Source organism: Malaclemys terrapin, chromosome 6 (genome assembly GCF_027887155.1).
Source record: "Malaclemys terrapin pileata isolate rMalTer1 chromosome 6, rMalTer1.hap1, whole genome shotgun sequence".
Taxonomy (NCBI): domain Eukaryota; kingdom Metazoa; phylum Chordata; order Testudines; family Emydidae; genus Malaclemys; species Malaclemys terrapin.
In genome coordinates this window covers 61980844-61997901 of record NC_071510.1, presented here as the reverse complement: position 1 = coordinate 61997901, position 17058 = coordinate 61980844, and positions in this window count along the sequence as shown.

The window sequence follows — 17058 nt, the reverse complement described above, 5'->3', positions numbered from 1 at the left end:
AGGGATGAGTTCAGGGCTAGGGTTCCACCATCTTGGAGACGCTTGTATCTTCAGGCCCTCGGTGCACATGGGGGTTGCTGAACCTAATTCAGCTGGAGACAGTCTGGCCTGACCACCTGGGGTGGATGCTGGATCAAGGATCTTAGTAGTAGTACATCTGAGTCACTGAATTATTTGTTTTTCATATAGATTCACTGACCCTTTCCTATTGAACCACAGGCACTTCTGGCGTCTATCTTCTATTCTCCTTTGTGAACATAAGAAATAATTCAGGGAGTATTTCAGTAATGGTACATATCCTATTCTGTTGCTAAATTATTATTGTCATATCATGGAGTCTGTGTTTGCATCTACGCAGGTTTCTGTTCCCCATTATAGGCAGAGTTAGTAGCAATGCCCATAATTAATGCTAACACTCTTCATTATAAGTTTCTATTTTCAGTTGTTTATAACATTGCCAGAATTTAAGCAATTGAGGTGAAACTTCCCATGTTTTTATTTTTATTTATTATTTGTATTATGGAAGTGCCTAAGGACCAGCTGAGAACAGGGTCACATTGTGCTAGGCCAGTGGTTCTCAAACTTTTGTACTGGTGACCCTTTTCACAAAGCAAGGCTCTGAGTGTGACCCTCCCCCTTGTAAATTAAAAACACCTTTTAATATATTTAACACCATTATAAATGCTGGAGGCAAAGCGGGGTTTGGGATGGAGGCTAACCGCTCACGACCTCCCTCCCCCCCGTAATAACCTCGCAACCCCCTGAGAGATCCAGACCCTCAGGTTGAGAACCCCTGTGCTAGGCAGTGTACAAATAGAGTAACACAGTCCCTGCCTAAAAAGCCTAAAGTCTTAATAGACAAGACAGACATGGGGTTGGGAAAATGGATAGAACTGAGAAGCAGAGTGAACTGAGGGATGATTTGCAAATAATGTGGTGTTGGCACAATTTAAAAAAAAAAGACCTCTGCAGTGGGTTCTTGTTAGGAGAGTGGGTTAGCGAAGCTGACAGACAAAGCAAGGGACAGAAGGGAGAGCATAAGGAAATAAGGGCAGTGTTAAAAAGGGAGGGAAGAATGGAGGGGGAGCACATGGCAGATGGAATGAGGCTGAGGTGAACAAGACTGAGCTAGGGGACAGACCAGTCAGCACAAGGGAGAGAATGGCCAGATTCAAACTGTAGAAAGTAGTCTGATATCTGCATTTGACAGTCCCTGCAATGGTAGTAACTACTGAGGATGCTCCTTGCCTTTACTCCTGCACACTTGAGTTTCTCTTGCCCCAGGGCTGTGTCCTCCCTCTAATCTCTAATTCACTGTGAATTTTTTTGGGACATTTCCATGAAAATGATTTAGCCATTTCTAAGGATGAGGGTAGGGAAGAATAGGTGGTAAAACTGCTGCTGCTGACGGTAGCTCTGGCTTTAGACCTGGGTGCCCAGGCAGCAGCCTTCCTCTCTGGCTGCCCAGCTCTGAAGGCAGCGCCCCTGCCAGCAGCAGGTCAGAAGTAAGAGTAGCAATCCCACAACCCCCATATGTTCCCCTGTGATAGCCTTGTGACCTTCTTCTGCCCCCTCCCCCCCCGACTGACTCTTGTGTTGGGACCCCCATGTTACAACACCTTGAAATTTCAGATGTAAAGATCTGAAAATATGAAATTGACTAATTTAAAAAAACCCTGACCATGAAACTGATAGGGCCCTACTCGTGTCTCCTGCTTACCACTGATCTGCCTGTAAGCCAGCAGTCCCCAAACTTTTGAAGGTCTCGCCTCCTCTTCATTTGCACATCGGTCTGAGGACAGCTCGAGAAGATTTTCTTGCTGACTGACAGAGAGGTTACTGCTGCTAACATCCTGACAAAATAAATGAGTTTCTGACCCACTTGAGCTGAGTTATGTTGAATGTTGGGGAAATATGACATGAAATCAGACGGCAAGTGGGCTAAATGATCTACTGTTATTTCTTTAATTTTGCTCTGCTCAGTTTCCCCTGTGCAGACAGCAGTGACAGGCATGAAGTAGTGGAAAACAGGTAAAGTCTTTGTCTCCATATTTGTGGACTCCCATAATTCAGTTTTCATGATAAAAGCATTCACTTTGTCATAGCGATTTAGAATGTTAGTGCCACGGCCTTGTATGGACAAATTTAGATCATTCAGCTAAATATATCCACGAGGGAGGCCAGTTAAGCTAACCGCACAGTATTGTTAAACACAGAGGCAAGAGGTTAATGAACGATCAAGAAGAAATGTGAACTTCTGTGTGTAATTCAAACAGTCTGTCAAGTCCTTTCCCTTTTGAAAGCCAGCAAACCTTTATGTGAAGCAACAGTTGCTGATGTTCTGACCCCATCTCTTCACAAAGAATGCGAAACAGGCGAGCATTGAGTGGCCTGGACTTGATTAAAGACGACAATTTTGACAGACTCATCTAAAACTTCATGGCGCTCAGAACTCATTTTTTGAAGCAAGTGCCTAGAGGGTATGATACAGTGCACCCACTGCAAGGAAGGATTTTCTTTCCTGATCCTAGCTACAAGTCCATTCACTCTCCCGGTCATTGCAGCAGCCCTGTCAGTGCAGATGAACTTGCATAAAATCCAACTCAAATGGTGTTCAGAAAAAAAAAAGTCAGTTAGTTTAAAAATGGCCCTTCTGGTTGTGTTTGCCCTTATACTTTTGCAAAACAATATGTGCTTGTTGACATCAGTGGTTGCTTACATTTGATACCGTGAAATCAGCTGAGCTTCTCCACTAATGTCTGTGGACTCCTCAAACTGAAGGACAAATGTTTTTGCCATTTGGTTTCTCTGCAAGTTGAGAGAGAATATCCTCAGCCATTTTTTTTCAGTTCTACAACACAGTGTCATTAGATAAAGGTACTTTATTGAGAATATCAGTTGTTTTTTATCAAGTGTGTTTTTTGCAACACCACAGTAGCAGACAGAATCAGATCTTCTACAGTTGTGTACAGTTTGATTTTGCTACAAGAAAGGAGACAGCGTACAAAGCTTCAAGTGCTTTTGTAGAAATAGTGAAGCTTTTTTCCATTTTAAGCTGGCAATTCTGGAACTCAGAAGGATTTATTTGAAAAAATTCTACTGGCTTCCACATGCACAAGGTGTTTTGGCTTCAAATGTCGTTGCAAACGCTCTAGCTTCATACTGTTATTTGATAGTTTCTCTGCAAAGGAAACACAAATCTTGAGGTGGATTGCTATTTGTAGATGTGAATCAAAAAGCAATATATTCCTCGCAGAACTGACAATGTTTTTTTTTCCCCCAGTCATTTCAACTTCTTACAATTTTCAGTGTTACCACTATCACTGCTTCCAGCTCCTCGTTTTAAAAATCTATCAATTTTTACACGCAACCGCATACACACCCTAACAACTATACCTCATTAACGTGCTTGCACACATCAGTAAATGACATAAACTGCATGTCTAATAGTTCATATATGCATGTTACCATATAATATAGTATATAGAGCAGTATAAACAAGTTATTGTATGAAATTTTAGTTTGTACTAATTTCGTTAGTGTTTTTTATGTAGCCTGTTACAAAACTAGGCAAATATCTAGATGAGTTGATGTACTTCCTGGAAGACCTCTGCGTACCCCCAGGGGTACGTGTATCCCTGGTGGAGAACCACTGATCTAGACTGACCTCCTGTACATTGCAGGCCACAGAATCACACTCCTCCGTTCCTGGAATAGGCCCATAATCTATGGCTGAGTTACTAAAATCCTCAAATCATAGTTTAAAGACTTCAGGTTACAGAGAATCCACCATTTACACTAGTTCAAACCAACAAGTGACCCGACCCATGCTGCAGACGAAGGCAAAAAATCCCCAGGGTTTCTGCCAATCTGACCTGGTGGAAAATTCCTTCCAGTTAGACCCTGAGGATGTTGGTGAGACCCACTGGCCAGACACCTGGGAAAGAATTCACTGTAGTAACTCAGAGCCTTCCCTGTCTAGTGTTCTGTCTCTGGCCATTGGCGATATTGGCTACTAGCAGTCGCAGAGGTGCCACATGCCATTGAGGCAATCTCATCATACCATTCCCTTCATCAACGAATCAAACTCCGTCTTGAAACCAATTAGGCTTTTTGCCACTACTGCTCCCCTGGGAAGGCTGTTCCAGAACTTCACTCCTCTGAGGGTTAGAAATCTTCTTCTAATTTCAAGCCTAAACTTGGCCAGTTTGTTGTAAGGGGGCTGAAATAAGATTGCATGGGCTACCTTAATTTGGGCATTTCCCAAATTTGGAGTGCTTTATTTTGCAATCAGTATATAGTTTTAGCATCATATTATAAATGTTATAATTTCACTCTATTTTCCTTTGAATCTTTCCATATTTGGATATCTTTGTGTATTCAGTTGCCTTTCGGGGTTTGTACCTTTCTGTTACACACTTTAGCTAATGGCATTTGTCACATTGTTACATTAAATGGATACAAAATCAAAAGGCTAAACTAGTCTAAATCTGTTATACATGATGACTTTCCCCTGTCAGTGCTAGTATGTGAGCAGTTTTTCTTTTTTGCTTGGATGATGGTTTATAAATAAAATGCTAATATCTTCAGATGACTAATCTATACATCTGTAAATGTGAGGGAAAAAATTACTGGCACAGCGTTGAAGTTCTAGTACCAAAGTCACTAAGAAAGTAATGATTAGGCCTTCCAAAGAAGTCATGGTCATGTGCTGCAGTGACGTAAAAAGAGGATTTTGCGACTGATTAACTTCACTTTTTTTCTGTGATCAAGCTTCCTAAGCTTTCCAATGAAGAAAAGTTTGCCTTTCCTGCCATCCTATTTTCTGTAGCAGATAACTTTATCAAAGAAATCTAACCCAAGAGGAGGTTTCCATCCCAGTTCAGTTTTATAGCTGATTTCTGCAAACAAACAAAACCCTTAATATGCTTAATCATTTATAGAACACGCACTTCTTTGTTTCTGTTTCTAGCAGTGCATGAATTATTTGAAAGCAAAATAAATTAACCTCTGAAAACTATGCTTTCCTAAGACCATAAAAAAAGCCAGACTGGGTCAGATCAATAGTTCATTTAGCCCAATATCCTGTCTTCTAACAGTGACCAATGGCAGGTGCCCCAGAGAGAACGAACCTAACAGGTAATCATCAAGTGATCCATCCCTTGTTGCCCATTAATAATTCCCAACAATCTGTTAGCTTTTTTTCCTTTTTTGAGTAGTGTCCCTATGCATGCTCCACTGTAGGTGTATCTGCACATCTAATCAAAGATTTTAGGTAGCAGTGTCCATTCGGCTCACACTTGGGTGGATAGCCTGGGAGCTGTTGCCAACCTGAAGGGTAGTACGTTGTACAGGTACTGGTAATGGCCCAACATGAAACTCAGGTATTTTCTGTGCCTTTACCAGCCCAGCCCTGAAGGTTGAGAGCAGTGATTATGCTCCCAAGAGGAACCATGTGGAATTTGATTTCCCTTTAGAATCTGTTAAATTTGTAGAATTCTAGATAAGAACTCAGGCCACAGCCTCTCTTAGTAGTAGGAAAATTCCAGGAATTAAATTTGCGTTCTCAAACAGGCTCCACCCCACTTCTGTGGCTTCCCTTTTCAACAAGTTTCTGGTGAGAAGGATCTTTCAGCCAGAGTGAACTTTGACCAGACTATTACTTCCTGCATGGCATCGGCTTGTCTTTTTGAGCTCTTTCTAAAAAGAGCTTATAGATATCACAGCCTTTAATTGAAATGGCCGCCTTCCTGCCCCTCCCCAGCAGTTACAATTCCTGTCAAAAGTGGGGTGGTTAGCAGGGCAAGAAGATAACCCAAACCCACAGTTTTACGAGGTGGGTTTCTCACTGGATGTGGCAGTTTGGGAAGGGCCCCTGGTTATCTAAACGCAGGAGGAAAATGTATGGAACTTTAGATTGTTTGTTTGTTTCTAAGACTATCAACCAATTATCCAATCCAGTAAAGAAGTATTTACAGAACTTCATCTACTACTCTTGCAGTGGAAAAAGGGAGGGAATTTGTTCTGTGACTGCTCCAGCAGACTGTCTTGGAATGGCCATATGTGTCTACTACTACACAAAAATGGTTCCATGGTTATGTGGCTAGACACCCAGCACTGCCATGGGGCTCTGTGGCAGTGGTGGTTCGAAGAAGGTTATATTTTTATATTGGACTTGTTCCTGATGAGCAGAGAGATAAGGCTCCCTTTATTTGCCTTTACCAGGATACCACTTTCAAAATGTTGGATAAAGTGACCACATTTTAGAAAATGCTTTAAATGGCCAGTAAAACCCAACCGGTTAGTGTAATTTAAATCAGATAGACTTCTTAATTCACAAGTGGTTTGCATCAATACATATGATATGGCAAATAGATTTAAGTCTGCAGTCAGAATCTTAAGGATGTTGTGCTGTGTGGCTTTCTTAATGGAAGACAAAATTATGGTAATATTAATTGATCCAGAAAATGTAGTACTTAATACAGCTACACCCAGTTCCATTTTCCCCTTCAAAAATCCTTTGTGATGCAGCATGGTTATCGCTGTCTAGTCTTTATATGTCACCTGACAGCATGGTATCATCTCTTATAGAGTTCTTAGTTCTAAGCCTGAGCAGGGTACAAATGAAAATGAGTTTGTTGGCCTTGTCCTAGTTTCAACCCATTTAAAACATTTGGCATAATTCAGGACCATCTGTGTACAATCCATTATGTGAATACTACCATTGCTTTACCATTCTTATTACACAGGCAAAACCAATCTGTGTTATAAGTAGGGCATTCCCATATCCTAACTGGTTTCCCCAACACAGCTGTAATTGTAATGGAGATATTTCCTAATGAGTTTAAGCAGATACTGGACTGTGATGTAGTGCACCAAAGTGGGAGTCCTGAGATCTGGGTTCTGTCCTTGCATATTTTATTGACTTACAATGTGACTGTGGGAAAGTCCATTAACCTGTTCATATAATGGAGGTAATAACAATTACCTGCCTTTGAGATCTTTATCGTGTTAAGAGATTTGGAGAGACTCCTGTTTTCATATCAAATATTACATCACACGCTTAGGCTAGACTGGTGCCTTCAAATATTGTATCCATGCTAGGACTTTTATTACAGTTCATTTGCTACCAAAGGAAACAACTCTTGAAAATAAGAAAGCAAAATGGAAAATGGAGTTTGCTCATAATAGTCAAAAGAAGAATGGACTAAATCTATTTCCAGTATTTAGGTGGTTTCTTTCTGTAACAAGTTTTGCAACTCAGAGAGTAGTTATCATTGGTTCACTTTCAAACTGGGAGGATGTATGTAGTAGGGTCTTCCAGGAGTCTGTCCTGGAGCCAGTACCATTCAGTATTTTCATTAATGACCTGGATAATGGAGTGAATGACAACAAGCCGGGAGATGTTGCAAGCATTTTGGAGAACAGGATTAGAATTTAAAATGCCCTTGATAAATTGGAGAACTGGTCTGAAATCAAAATAAAATTCAATGAAGATAAATGCAAAGTACTAGGGAAGGAGAAATCAAATGCACAAATACAGAATAGGAAATAACTGGCTAAGTAGTACTACTGCTGAAAAGCATCTGGGGATGGTAGTGGATCACAAATCGAATGTGAGTCAATGTGATGAAGCGGCAAAAAAAGAGGCTAATATTCTGGGATGAATTAACAGGAATGTTATATATAAGAGAGAAGTGGTAATTGTTCTGCTGTACGTGGTCCTGGTGAGACTTCAGCTGGAGTATTGTGTCCAGTTTGGGGCACCATGCTTTAAGACAAATTGGAGTGTCCAGAGGAGAGCAACAAAAATGATAAAAGATTTAGAAGACCTGACGTGTGAAGAAAGGTTGTTTTGGCTGCAAAACTGAAACTAATATAAAAGTGAGGTTTTGCACTGGGGAGGTGGGAGAGGAGAGCACAAAGACCCCTGAACACTTAAAAGGACAGGACATCACAGTGACAAAACCCTTCTGCATCCCACCTCCTCATTATTTCAATTATGGCTAATATTACAAGAAAATACTTGTCTCCTGCACAAGTCAGTCTTGGTCATGCCTAATATTTTATCCTAGGTTTTGGAAATGTCCCAATTTTACAGAGTGGTGGAATGAAATTAAGAAACGAAAGAGTGCCCATACCAAAAATTCAACTCGTAATTCTTTTAAACGTCCTGCTTAATATAGACTTAGTTGAATTGTTTGGATAGAACACACAACAACTGATTCGTAATCTGTTATTCTGGGCCAGGAAAGCTTTTCCATGTGAGTGAATAAACAGCATGGATCCTATGAAGCAGCTGTGGAGGAGACAGAGAGGGGATGCATTCTCAAGAGAAAATATTCACATATTTATATAGATGAACTACAATGCATGATCCTTATGTAAACACACACACTATCCACATGAAGGATATATTCTGGTTAGTTTTAATTTCCTCCTACTCAGTGCTTCAAAGACTGAGATCCTCCTCCTGGATAAAACATCCTTTGTGTGCCATGTGACACTCTGTTATTACTTTCGTTAAGTTGGGTCTCAGTTCAAGAGGTCTTAGGAAATCCAGATTTAGCAATGACCCTTTCTTCTCCCATCTCCTGTATACAAGTTTGCCTACCTCAATATTGCCAGAATTCATCCATATCCTTGACTTTTCTGTTTCAGAACTTTAATTATTTCCTGCCTTGCCTACTGCAGTTCCTTCTTTTATTGTCTTCCTAAATTCCCTGTCTAAACATCAGGAGGTCTAGAATCCTACAGGTAGTCCATGTTCCTTCTTCTTGGAATAAGCACATAATACCCTCATTCTTTGTCACCTTTACTGGTTTCTTGTTCACTTCTATCAAATTCAAAACTGTTTTATTTTCAGAACTCCGCCTAGACTTGCATAATGTTATTGTAATATAGAGCAACCTGCCTGGAGTGCCCTACAGTGGCAGGCTCTGGTAGAATAGGTACATCTGCCTCAGTTTCCCCTCTCAATCGCACCAAGGACACTCGGACATTTTCTCTTGACTCAATAATACCCTCCTTGGGGCCAGTTTCTGACAAAAACATAGTCCAAACAGTACACAACACAAATCACAGACCTAGACCATGTATCACACCCAGTATGTAAGGTCCTTAAACTGCCATATCCTCTGGTCCATTGACATAGCACATACCACACTCTCATGTCTTCCAGCATACCTGGGATGATCTTAGGGTCACTCCAGTCCTAGAGCCATCCCAGCTCTTCCACTTAGAGTGTGACCCTGCTCTTCTGAGCGGGAACCCTCACAGTTTCTCTGGTGGGAGCTCATGCTAATCAGGGGGGCATCTTTCACGCTCACTGCCCGTCAGCCTTCTCCAGCCCTCTGGCTCCAGCGAGGAGACAACAGTGGGTAAGCTCCTCCACTGCTCCCCTGCCTGCAGCCCTCTTCTTTGGCTTTCTGGCTAGGGGAAGTCAGCCAGAAAAATCCCTCTTGCTGCTCTCCTGCCTTAATCCTCCCCCTGGGAACCACCTACGGCTTCCTTCAGGGACCTCCTGCAGTCTCCTGGCTCTGGCAGCTCTCAAGCGCCAATCTCTCACTCCCTGGCAGTTCTCTCCTGCTCCTTTACCTGACTGACTTTTAGGCTGGGTCTACACTACCTGCCTGAATCGGCGGGTAGAAATCGACCTCTCGGGGATCGATTTATCGCGTCCCATCGGGACGTAACAATCAATCCCCGAATCGACGCTCTTACTCCACCAGCAGAGGTGGGAGTAAGCGCCGTCGACGGGAAGCCACAGAGGTCGATTTTGCCGCCGTCCCTACAGCGGGGTAAGTCAGCTGCGATACGTCGAATTCAGCTATGCTATTCGCGTAGCTGAATTTGCGTATCTTAAATCGACCCCCCCCCCTGTAGTGTAGATGTAGCCTAAGTCTCTTAGATTCACCCTGTCTCCTTCCTTCTAGGGTCCAGATGCCATCTTAGGCCTAACTGGAGGTCAGCTGACCAGTCACAGGTGTACTGGCCTCTTCCTTCTGAAAGGACCAGTGTTAGACATGTGAGTTACCTGGAACACTCTTCCTCCAGATACTAAGCTGTAGAGTCATCTGCTTTCTTCAAATATTATCTCAAGACATTTTTCGTTTTAACTTATGACTGACCCATTGTCAAGCATTTTGTAATACTTTGATGGGTGATATCTACAGATGGATGTATTCCTTGTATTTGGAATAATGGCCCAAATTCATCCTGGTGACATTCCAATGAAGTCAGTGAAGTTAAATCAGAGAGGCATTTGGCTCATGATTTCAATAGGAATTCTACAAGGTAAGACACTGTTCAACATGATACTAAGCATCAAGGCTGGATCCTGCTCCATTAAAGTCAGTAGGAGCAGGATCATGCTGTAAGTCCTCAAACACAAAGAACTGGATTTTCAAAGGTGACAAACACCCAGAATGTCATTTGAAATCCATGGGAGCTGCAGGTGCTCAACACCACTGAAAATCAGGTTTCATATTTTTAGTGTGTTTACTTAATGACCAAGTATTAGCAACCTCGCATTGATATTTTCCTTTTTCAGTGTCAGTTCAGGAAGGAGTAGGGTTACCATATTTCAGCAAGCAAAAAAGAGGACGGGAGGAGCCCCGCCCTAGCCCCGCCCCTGCCCCTCCCACTTCCCGCCCCCCCAGAACCCCCAACCCTCCCCCTGTTCCTTGTCCCCTGACTGCCCCCTCCTGGGACCCCTGCCCCTAACTGCCCCCCAGGACTCCACTCCCTATCTAAGCCTCCCTGCCTCTTGTCCCCTGACTGCCCCAACCCTTATCCACACCCCCACCCCCAGACAGACCCCTGGGACTCCCACGCCCCATCCAACCACTCCCCACCCCCTGACAGCCCCCCCCCAGAACTCCCAACCCATCTAAACCCCTCTGCTCCCTGTCCCCTGACTGCTCCGATCCCTCTCCGCACTCCTGCCCCCTGACAGCCCCCCCGAGAACTCCCAACCCATCTAAACCCCTCTGCTCCCTGTCCCATGACTGCTCCGATCCCTCTCCCCACTCCTGCCCCCTGACAGCCCTCCCCCCAGAACTCCCAGCTCCCCACCCCCCCGCTCCTTGTCCCCTGACTGCCCCCTCCTAGGACCCCTGCTCCTAACTGCCCTCCAGAACCCCACCCCCTACCTAAGACTCCCTGTTCCTTGTCCCCTAACTGCCCCCTCCTAAGACCCCCCCCCAACTGTCCCCCAGGACCCTACCCCCTACCTGTACCCTGACTGCCCAAAACTTTCTCCACTCCCCCCAAAAAGCCCCCCCCATTTCTTGACTGCCCCCTCCAGAACCTCCCTGGCCCCTTTACCCTGCTGCTCAGAACAGGGTGTTGGGCTCTGTGCGAGCCGAGCCGGACACGTGGCTGCGCTCCCCAGCACAACAAAACCCGGTCCCTGGCCCTGCACAGTGCTGCTGGACCGGGCTGCAGGGGAGAGCTGCCGGCTCAGAATGCAGGGCGGATCCGGCTCCTCTACAGCTGCTCCGGAGTCCAGCCCGGGACTTTCCTGCAGCCCTCCCAGCCACTCGCTCTGCTCTGCCGGGGGAGGGGGGGAATCCCGGACATTTTGAGTGTTTTACAAATTCCCCCCGGACGCTATTTTTAGAACAAAAAGGAGGACATGTCCGGGTAAATCCGGACGAATGGTAACCCTAGGAAGGAGAGCAGTATGTAAAACCAAGGAGAGAAATCTATGGCACAGATTGAGATTCCTTAAGAGCAAAGAATGTACCCACTGAGAATGAGAGAAGAAAAAGATGGATGAACTATGCGGTTGTAGTGACCCAGATTGAAAAAGGATTTTGTGATGGGGTGTACCAGGCCCAGAGGCCCTTTTGGAGGTCTTGTGGCCCCTTTCACACCTTTCACACCCTGCCCCAGGAAAGGGAGCAGTAGAGGTGGGTCTTCTAGGCTCCCTAGAGAGGCTGCTGGCAGGGGGGTGGGAACAGCCAATCAGAGCCCATCAGGCTCTCATAAAAGGAGCTGCTGGACAGAGCAGATCAGTTGTTGACTGGAGCCAGAGAAGCAAGAATGGTGCTCCTACCTAGGTGCAGGAGCTGCAGTACATGGACAGAGCACTTGCTGTCTGGGACCAGAGGGCCAAGAAAGGTGCTTTGTTGGCTGCTGGAGCTCAAATGAGATCTTCAGCCCTGAGGTAAGGGTGAAGCAGTGGGGCTGTATGGGAAGTGGCCTGAGGAATAGCAGCAGCAACTATTACACAAAGCACAAGTGGCTGTTATTTATAGAGTGCTTGGGTCAGGACTTTGAGTAATGTGTGGGGCCGGGTCCCACACACTGGCAGAGTGGCCTAAGCCCTGAGAAGGGGACAAGTAGTGTTTAGAGGCCCAGGTGTGTGGCAGTACTCCTTCTCCATGGAGAGGGCCCTGGGGGGCACTGCTCTATAAAAGGGCAGGGACAGATAGAAAACTAGCCCAGAAGAGGCTGAAGACTGAGCCCAGAGACAGTGCCTAAAGACATTACTGAGGCCCTGTCACAGGCCCCATTGGACTTTTCACCTTGGAAGGGGTTTGTTTGTTTGTGTGTTCAGGGATATAGACTATGCATTGCTTAGCCGGAGGGCTGAGCCCCTGAAGACCCACCTGACAAGGTTAACTGCTGACAGGGGGCACCGCAACACAGAGAGAGTGCAGGGGCAGACACACCCAGCCGGTGGTGCTCATGTGAGTTTAGAGGCCCTAACACAGTGTTGCAAACCACAAAGCCAAACCCATGAAGTAGTTTGAGACCTAGAAAAAAAGCCTGCTAGGAATATTCTGTGTGGGGGAGAAAAGCCGTGAATTAAAATATCATGTAATTCCAGAAAAGTCTGAGAGAGTTTGTGGAAACCATTAGGGGAAGTCCTGTACAATTCTGTACTTGAGTGAGAGCTCATCCCAGTCCAACAACTGAAGCATGAACATCTTTTGTACAGAACAACACAAGGCTGATTTGCTTGTCCATCCAGGCTTTCATACTAGGCTTAGTATCATGGTATCTGACTGCCTTTCTTCTGGAGCACATGCATGGCTAGACTCTTTAGGGAAATGGCTTGAAACAGCAAATTTGGGTCCACTAAAGGGACCACTGTGCAGAATAGCTCTGTCCCTTATCAAAAGAGTCTTCTGAAAATTAAAGGCCAAGTCCACCTCCAAAGAAGACTAGACTCAAGCATGTCTGTACATGGGAGGGATTCATGGAGAAGACCGAGAGGTAAATGTGAAAGCAAGGTGAGTCCAAATTATTGTAAAAGAGCCAGCTTGTTAGTATTAAAACAGCTCAAAAACTGAACTTCTAGCTAAAGAAAGGGTGTTCCCAGAGTAAGCCATAAAACTGGAGTTCAGGTCAGGCAAGATTTACGTGCCCTGAGAAAGGAACCATTTATTATAATTTTGTGTTTGAAGTGTGGTGGGATGGATCAGGCACAGCAGAAACCTTTGAATTTCAGCTTTTGTTTTGTAGTTTGAAACTCCCAATGGGGTTTCTGCAGCTGGGCTGAGTAATTCTGAGATGTATTCATCTCAACAGAGCTTTAATCACTCCTATTGCACAACACTACAGTCTGTTACTAGTCTTCTGATATCTGTAGTCACTATCAGAACACTTAGGGGCCCCTGCATTTTGTACACACAAATCTGAAGCACCTCAGTTTGACTATAATTATCTGGCTGAGACTGTAAGGGAAAATATTTGAATTTCCTTTTTTTTTCTTTTTGCATTCTTTTCATTCCCCTTATTTACCCACCTGACCATAATCTACTCTGAGTGGTGCTGCTATGCCATGCTTAATGGATGTAATCTTGTGGATAATGTATTCTTTTAGCTAAGAGAATGAGAGATTAGAGCGAGTTGAGGAGGATGAGAGCTGTGGACTAAATTGGGAGTTGGGGAGAAGGGAATAATTTTTAGCCAAACCCATAAACAGATGTGGTTTAGTGGTTGGGTGAAAATCTAGCCAGGCTTTCAATTTTCCAACTGCTTCTCTCAACTCTAGTGATGGGCATGAAAAGTAAAGCCCAGCACAACTTGTACAGTATTGTACTCATGAGGATTGTACTTCGGAAATGGCCTCAAGTCAGATGACAATTGATGGAATAACCTCAGCTATTATAATCCTACCACATTTACCATGTCTCATCTGCAATCCTGCTCTGACATGTCCTGAAATATCTATAATTTAAAAACAAAACACAAACACACACAAAAATACCACTCCAAGGGTTTTCTCCGGATTTAATTTTTTCCTGTGCTTTTCTAACAAACATAATCTTTAAATAAATAAAATAGATGCAGAACAAAATGATGCTATGAAATTGTTTTTAAAGTGCCATTCTAAACTGAAAAATAACAGTAAAAATAACAAAGGGTGTTTCATAGTTATTGTTTCTCAACAAGTTTCAGATCAATCTTGTTTGGTTGACAAATAGAAAAGTTATGTTTTTAACTGCTAGTCCTACACCCTTAATTTGGGATTTGAGAGTCAAGCTGAAGCTTGAATTTGCATTGGCCCATCAATCAACACCATTAATAAAGATTCTGCTACTGCAAGTTAGTTAACAAGTCTGCTGATGTTACATGAGCCAGATAGAACCCAACTCACTCTACATAGTCCTTCAGAGCTGATACTACTATTAGGAGTAAAAAAAAAAAACAGTAAAAGATTATTTTGAATCAGAAATGTAAGTAGGTCTGACACTCTGAAGATTGTCACAATAAGCCCCCTGTTTTGTAGAAAAGAGAATCTCAGCTTTTGTTTAAATAATAATTTTCAAGTTTCTAACCCTTGAAAACCTAAAGTAATTTCAACTAATAAGCTGAAAGGAAAAAATAAGATACTCGTGAAATGACCTAAAGATCTCTGTGACATACACACTCCCTCTCTTTTTAAAATAAGACAGCTAAGTTTGGAGTATATTGCAAAGATCACTTTGAGGAAGTAGGGCTGGATCCAATGTTCATCAAAGTCAATGGAAAGACTCCCAGGGTAGGTATTACAAAGGTACTTGGGCATCTAAGTCCCATTTTTAATCACCACTGCAGTCCACAAAACATCTGCTTGGCTGCTGCTGAGCCCTGTAGGCTTCCAAAGTTGGTCAGCACCTAAGGGTATGTCTACACTATATGAAATTAGGTCAATTTTATAGAAGTCGATCTTTAGAAATCGTTTTTATACAGTCGATTGTATACGGCCCCACTAAGTGCATTAAGTCGGCGGAGTGCGTCAATACCGTGGCTAGCATCGACTCACGGAGCGGTGCACTGTGGGTAGCTATTGCACAGTTCCCGCAGTCTCTGCTGCCCATTGGAATTCTGGGTTAAGCTCCCAATGCCTGATGGGGCAAAAACATTGTCGTGGGTGGTTTTGGGTATATGTCATCAATCTCCCCTCCCTCCGTCCATGAAAGCAACGGCAGACAATCATTTTGCGCCTTTTTTTCTTGGGTTACCCATGCAGATGCCATAGCACGGCAAGCATGGAGCATAACTGCTGTTGTGAGCATTGTAAACACCTCGCACATTATCCTGCAGTATGTGCAGAACCTGGCTAAGAGACAGCAGCACAAGGACAATTGTGAGGAGGACATGGACGCAGACTTTCCTGAAAGCATGGGCTGTGGCAATTGGGACATCATGGTAGCAGTGGGGCTGGTTGATACAGTGGAACGCCAATTCTGGGACCGGCAAACAAACACAGACTGGTGGGACCACATAGTGTTGCAGGTATGGGATGATTCAGTCGCTGCAAAACTTTTGCATGCGTAAGGCCACTTTCCTTGAACTTTGTGAGTTGCTTTCCCCCGCCCTGAAGCGCAGGAATACCAAGATGAGAACTGCCCTGACAGTTGAGAAGTGAGTGGTGATAGCCCTGCGGAAGTTTGCAACACCTGACTGCTACCAGTCAGTCGGGATTCAATTTGGAGTGGGCAAATCTACTGTTGGGACTGCTGTGATCCAAGTAGCCAATGCAATCCCTGACGTTACCAAGGGTAGTGACTCTGGGAAATGTTCAGGTCATAGGGAACCCCACTGCAGCAAAGCCATTCACTAACTGTGGTGGGGTGATAGACAGAACATATATCCCTATCTTGGCACCGGACCACCTTGCCAACTAGTATGTAAACCGCAAGGGGTACTTCTCAATAGTGCTGCAAGCACTGGTGGATCGCAAGGGACGTTTCATCTGACATCAACATGGGATGGCCGAAAAGGTGCATGATGCTCGCATCTTTAGGAACTCCAGGCTGTTCGAGCAGCTGCAAGAAGGAACTTACTTCCCAGACCAGAAAATTACAGTTGGGGATGTTGAAGTGCCAATAGTTATCCTTAGAGACCCAGTCTATCCTTTGCTCCCATTGCTCATGAAGCCATACACAGGCAGCCTGGACAGTAGTAAGGAGCAGGCTGAGCAAGTGCAGAATGGTGGTAGAATGTGCCTTTGGACGTTTAAAAGCTCGCTGGCGCTGTTTGCTGACTAGGTTAGACCTCAGCACAACCAACATTCCCATTGTTGTTGCTGCTTGCTGTGTGCTCCATAATATCTGTGAGTAAATTGGGAGACGTTTATGGTGGGATAGGAGGTTGAGGCAAATCACCTGGTGGCCAATTTTTGAGCAGCCAGACACCAGGGCAATTAGAAGAGCAAAGCTAGGCGTGCTGCGCATCAGAGAGCCTTTGAAAACCAGTTTCATGAGTGGCTAGGGTATGGTATGACAGTTGTGTGTGTTTCTCCTTGATGCAAACCCGCCCCCTTTGTTGATGATTTTTTTTTTTTTAATTCCCTGTAAGCCAACCACCCTGCCCCCTTCGATAACAACTGGTAAAGGAAATAAAGTAACTATTGTTTTGAAACCATGCATTCTTTCTTTAATAATTAAAAAAATAGTGAAATAACTGATAAGGTAGCCTGGGTGCAGTGGGGTGAAGGAGGAGGGAAGGACAAGGCCACATTGCTTATTGCAGCCACACTACAAATCAGAACTGTTTGAATGACAGCTTTCTGTTGCTTGGGCCATTCTCTGGAGTGCAGTGGCTGGGTGCCCGGAG